At 36.3% G+C, this 6301-nt stretch overlaps 1 protein-coding gene across 8 annotated transcripts in view; it reads left to right on the top strand.

Moving 5' to 3' along the window:
* Nucleotides 1-1166: 1166 nt before the first annotated feature.
* Nucleotides 1167-6301, top strand: part of LOC103390832 (ATP-binding cassette sub-family A member 1) — a 154402-nt gene continuing 149267 nt past the window's right edge. For all 8 annotated transcript variants that reach the window (XM_025054899.1, XM_025054866.1, XM_025054819.1 and 5 more), the window contains exon 1: nucleotides 1167-1384. The gene's annotated coding sequence lies outside the window, so the exon portion shown is untranslated. The remainder of the gene's footprint in view (nucleotides 1385-6301) is intronic.

Genomic DNA, 6301 nt, shown 5'->3' with positions numbered 1-6301 from the left:
TGACACGTGCGCAGTGCTCCTAAAGTAAAGCACTCCCAAAGACAGGATCAATAAACCATTTTGGTGCCAGTACTTTTACTTTTTCTCTATTTAAGACAAGCCTACTTAGTTCGTACTGATACATACTAAATAGAAATGTGAACAAATTAGGACACTGAAATGAATACATATGTGTGTATATATATATGTATATATGTATATGTATATATATATATACATACATACATATATATGTGTATATATGTGTGTATATATATATATGAGAGTAATTTACCCTCCCTCAATGTGAAATTATTAAATAAAGAAAAAAAATCCATTGAGGCCAGATTGCATGTGAAAAACAGTGTAGAAGAAGTAGTAGTTTTTTTTGTTGTATATCAAATGACACATTTCATATCTGGCCCCTCAGTGAAAATCAATAGCCAAGTGCTCGGCAGAATTTCAATGGAAAGTTGAATCAATGTCATTTCCCCCCTCTGTGTATTGGTGAAACCTGACAGCCTCACACAGAAAAGGGAACATTTCTCTTGGTGTTTTAGTCTAGATATTAAGGTGCAATACAGTATTTGAACTATAGCTGCACTTTCCAATAAAGGTATAGCTTCCTTTCTTTGCACTTATCAACTCATATGACTTCCACTGCAGTGTGGTATGCTTTTCTGACTTAGGCCTGTAGGACTTCAGTGAGATGATTAAAATTATTATTTGTAAAAATCAGATTCATTGTACAAAAGATTTCATTCTTATAGTCAAGTGAAAAAGAATCTTCTTAGCCTTTATCCATTGGCAGCAATTGAGCTAAATATCCATAATTCAGTTTTCATTAATGTGTAATCACATGGAGAACTGTGAGTTAGGGGCAAGGATAAAACCATCACTTGTACTGGAAAAGTGCACATACTGGTGGCATCTAGCGCCACCAGGTGTCTGACTTTGTATATCAGATGTATGTATGTTTGAAAATTCTACCTTATCACAACAACAGCACTTTCTGTAGGATTAAAAAAAAAAAAAAAAACAAAAACAAAAAGCACACGCCAGAGAGGGACACGTGGTTACCTGACTAGATGCACTTTTGACTGTTAACCTGCCCGCTCGTCCAATCAAATGGACCTGACCCTAAGATGCACTTTTGACTTTTAACCTGCCCGCTCGTCCAATCAAATGTTTTGTTTGGCCCAGTCTGTGCTATTACTTCGTGTCTCCACACGTGAGTCGCTTGAAGCGACTCGCTTCTATAAATACGCTGTTTGGACGGAGGTAAAGCAGGACGCCCAATAACGCTAATAACGTTGAACAGCTTTTTTAAACAGGAAAATAAAGATGAAGAAAAAGTATGCTGGAAATACGACGATTCATGCAGAAAACAACAACACGTGGAAAGGTAAGCTGAGCTGACGTCACAAAAAGCTGCAAAAGTCTTTCGTTTTTGTATGTGTAATGTTATGATATAGCTGTATTAACAACTCGTAAAGTAATATATTTGATATTTTTGTAATAACTTTATCGCAGATTACGCACAACTGTGGAACGTCAATGTTAGTTTCACTTGTTATTTACTCTAAAGCCACGTGTTTCTAATCACCCCAGTTAATGTTACTCTTCATTTAAAATATATACATGTTTTCTCTCTTTTCGACTTTTTCCACTTAACATCTTTTTTGTGTTTTCTTATTATTACAGTGATAGGTAAACATTTGATTTCTGATTTTTTATAGCATCTTTTACTTTTGTCTCATAGTTGCACATTTGTGTCCTCTTATTGCCTCTATCATTTTCTTAATCTAGACATGTATTATTTTACCAATTTATCTGACAATCTCAGAACAGTGTCAAGGTTGTGACTTTTTCTTTTTAATTATTGTTTTGACTTTTTTAATCATAAATTTCCCCTCCCGTGAAATTTTATGAGTTACGCACTATTATCAAATCTAGATTAAAAGTCAAGGTTTGCCACAGTCATTACTGTCAATACAGTGATCTGGTAATATGAGGGACATTTTGAGAAAAATGTTTGTAATCATAATCATTATTCCCAAAGCTGGTTATCAGTTTTTTGGAGTTCTTAAGCAAACCTGAATGGAATCATGAAGGTCTAAGAAACAAATGGATACAATCTGTGACCGATTTGTACCAGCAATCTGTCGAAACAACAGTAAAGTTGTTGTTTACTACCACAGGGGAGACCTCAGTAAGAACAGGCTTTTGGAAAAAACAAAAACAAAACCCTGCAGTAGGATGAAGCTGCTGCTGCTGCAGCTACAGTACAGCTATTAAGGATGTGAAGCAGCTCAGAACTCAGTACTTGGGGACATTACTGAAGCTTCCAGAATCTATTATTCCCTTCTGTGATCTATTTCTTTATCAAACTCTGGCCTGTCAAAAGTACATTTGGTTTTTTTTCCTGCCAGTTTCGACATCACTAATTTTTTTTTAATTTCATCATTTCAAATACATTCATTAGGGCTGTCACATTTTAAAATCAGATTAATCTAAGCATAGCTGTCTAATAATCATGAGAAAAAACTAGGTAAATCAACATATTAAAATATGAAAAAAAAACAATGTTTTTTTTATGTAAAGTGGTGGAACAAAAAGACAAAATACAGAGTTTAAGCATTAGTGGCAACTTGGTGAAGTCACCAATATTAATTAGTCAGGGTGGTATTAATTAGGGTGGTTTTTCATGCTGTGTCAAAAAACTAAATTTGAAATCAATTTTCTTTGAAAGACCCAATTCATTACCTCCATGTCCCTGTGAGAATGCATTGCTCCACATGTGGAAGTCCCTTTTTTGTCGTTAATAATTTTTTGGCTGCAGCTTCACTGTACCTCACTATGCCCCATCATGGCCTGGTTTTATGACAGCAGGGATAAGCAGCCAAGGTCTGCTGCCCCCTCTATGTCTGACAGTGTCACAACATGTTACTCATCAGGGAGCAGCAAGCAGGCTCCTCCTGCCACAGGCAAGCAGGTTATGTGACATTCAAAAGAATCCTCGGTGAGCTAATTTGGAAGATCATTTTCAGTGGAAGGGGCCACCAGAGAAATTTCAAAGTAGCCACGGAAATGGTAATGGTTGCCCGGGGAATTTTTATGTTGTACTGCAGGTCATTTGGTAGTGTATGATACAAGTGTTGAAGGACTTCTGCAGGACGATACACAGCTCTTCAACCCTTACTATTGTGCTTGGTCTGGTTTCCTCAGTTTGAATGCTCTCAGGCCATTGAAGCTGTTGTCTTGTTTACACTCACTCTTGACACGAGAAGAGATGCTGCAGCGTGTTGACCTTGAAGAGCAGGAGTCAGACCTGATTGTGATTGAAGCTGTTGAGCCATGATACGATGAACATGATACTATATATATATATATATATATATATATATATATACTGTTCTCTATTAAGACCCACTGGTGTGAAGTGAATGTCGTGGGGAGCTTGTGGTCTGCGCTGTATGAGAGAGGCTTTCCCTTCTCTCATATTCAGCATAGCAATCTGGATGTTTGAATTTCAGGTGATAAATAAACCTAACGTGGAGAAATTCTTTGCAATGCACCCCTTAATTTTTTTTAAATTTTCAGCATAACAAGTTTTACAAATGCTATTACGGTGGGCGAATATTCGGTGCATCCCTAGTCAAAACAGACTTAAAACACAGCAAATAGACTACTAGTCTTTATGTTTATTTAAATTAAATTTAGGCACTTTTGCCACCCAATGGGAAAGAGAGATATACATTGTGTTCATTGTAAAACCTCAGTTGAGCTAAGAGTAAAATTTGAAACCATTTATATGCAACAAATAATTCTAAAAATTGTAAAAAAGGTTGACTACTATTTCATCACATTAATTCACAGTGACTTGACTGAATATAAAAAAAATGGACCTTTGACCTGCTAAAAAAATGTGGGTCAGGGTGTGTATTTGAGTACACCTGATGTAAAGTGTATCAGTAAAAGGATAAGCACCAGTGTGGTGCACAAAGGTCATTCTATCAGGGTCAGTGATACAAATTTTGTTGTTACAAGGTTGTGACAAGCATAATGGCACTGTAATTATGCCCTAACACAACTTTAGATGAATGATAAAAAATGTGGCGATAAAGGTAAAATAGTTCCGTCCTGGAGCCAGATGGCGTTCAGTGATGATGTCTGGCCTGCAGTCAAGGTGGATAGCAGATGAGCCAGTTTTCTGACAAGCCACTATCTCCTCCACTCACCATTACGCCCCCATACATCCCACCTCTACGGCCAATCAACACAGATAATCTTTTGAATTAGGAGAGAGGGTGAAAAAACACCAGAGTGAACATTTCGATGAGATAAGTACCCTTTTGTCAGTGGCAAGCAATGGTATTTTAATTAAATATATGAGCACGCTGTCCTGCCCCAGATGCTCAAGTCTAAACAAAGATAGCATCATCTAATCAAAGCCAGGCCCCAAGTGTTTCAAGGGCAGAATTATTTTCTATTAGAGACCCTCTCCTCAGGGATCCAGCCAATTTTCTTTATTATGATAGAATCAGCATATTGTAGATTGAATCTGCCGATAGTGTCACAGCGGGATAGGTTTGCCGGTTCCAGACCGACCTGTCTTTTCAAACCCCCTTTTAACAGACGGGATTTTGTTGTTGTTTATTCCCACACATGTGTAAACTGGGGGAAGGAGAAAGACGTGCTGCTCATTTTATTTCTGTCCCTATGGTTTGCATAACCTTTAGAAATGTGAAAATTTCATAATAATGTCAATGTTAAAAACTAAATTAAGTAAATTGAGTACAAAGCCTTAAAACCAAAGATGCTCAGCTCTTACTCCAGTGAGAACTGAGCAAGACTTGGCAGGATTTGACATGGAGAGTGAAACCTGTAGTTCTTACAGCTTTGTTGGCGATTTAGTTACGTTAGTGTTCATTTTTAAAAATATGCCTAAATCATTTCACTACATGACTGTTCATTTAGTTTCGCGCATCATTTGCTTGTCTTTCTTTGTCTTGATAATCCCATCAGTAGGTGTAAGTGATAAATGTCAAATGGGTTAACCAATGTTTCTTGTAAAAATCTGATATTGCAAAAATAGAGGAAACAATGTGTAGTGCATACGGACTAAGTTTAGAAACAAAACAATTTAAATGCACTGTGACAGTGTATTTTATAAATTTGTTATAAAATATACTGTCAAAGTGCATTTAAATTATTAACGTATTTCATCAGGGCCTTTGTACAACTTCTAGGAAGCCAAAATATTTAATTTTTGTCGTAACACCTTTTGACAATTTAATCGGTCTGTGATTCTTTAACTTGGTAAAAATTGTAGAAATTTGCACAAACTATAGATTTAAACAGATATCTCAAATGTTGTTTTAAGCATTTTTTTTAAATTTGATTTTGAAGACGAAGTGTGTGGTTATAAGGTTCTGGTTCACAAGTTGAGCCATTTTGGTTCAGATGATGTCACTGATCCAATAATTCCTTGACCCTACTTGATTAAATTCTTCAAATATTCTATAGAGAGCCATCAAAACACAGCTGTGTGCTCCATTTCAACATAACCACAGTAATGTATGGAACCATTTAAGAGAAAAAAAAACATTTTGTACATGCAAGCACAGCTCTGGTAATAAAAATAAATCCTCCTGGCTCTCGCCTCTGCAGATACTGTTGATTGGACACCATTACTATCCAACACTTTAATGAAATCTCCTAAAGGGACGCTCTCACTAATGTGTACACATCTGCTTTTATCACAAGCCCCCGGATTTGGCAGGGTGTTAATACCAACGCTAGGCTTCATCATGGATGCCGGCGTTACACAGCAAGATATAAATGACGATGTTGTGAAGTGCTGTGGATTTAATTGTTGGACTGAGTTTTGAGGGTTTTATAAGGCAGAATCGGTTGGTCCACAGAGGGGAAAAAAAAGCTTAAAAAAAGAAAAATCTGCCTGGAAATACTGGTTCAATAATTTTTTGATTGAGATTACAATGTTATATGTAACTTGTAAACAGATTATTTAGTGACTGAAAGTGTTAATTAAAAACTGCCTCTGTTCAGCCTTAGAGAATTGAGTCCCACATTCAATAGTTTAATTTCAGATTTTAAACAAAGTATGCCGAACTCTAATTGCTTTTCCACTCATTGTTCTTTCCTAATTGGCCTAATTTTAATCAATGGTATCATGAAACTAGATGGTGGGGGTAAACAAAATTGCGAATTCCAATTTGTTTGCTGGTGAACTTAGTGGAAGCAGATATTATGATTCTTATTAAGTGGATCAGTGTGAGTACAATCATTTTTTGTCATT

The sequence above is a fragment of the Cynoglossus semilaevis genome, chromosome 1 (assembly GCF_000523025.1).
Source record: "Cynoglossus semilaevis isolate Cse_v1.0 chromosome 1, Cse_v1.0, whole genome shotgun sequence".
Taxonomy (NCBI): Eukaryota; Metazoa; Chordata; class Actinopteri; order Pleuronectiformes; family Cynoglossidae; genus Cynoglossus; species Cynoglossus semilaevis.
This window is presented reverse-complemented; position numbering and strand designations above follow the sequence as displayed.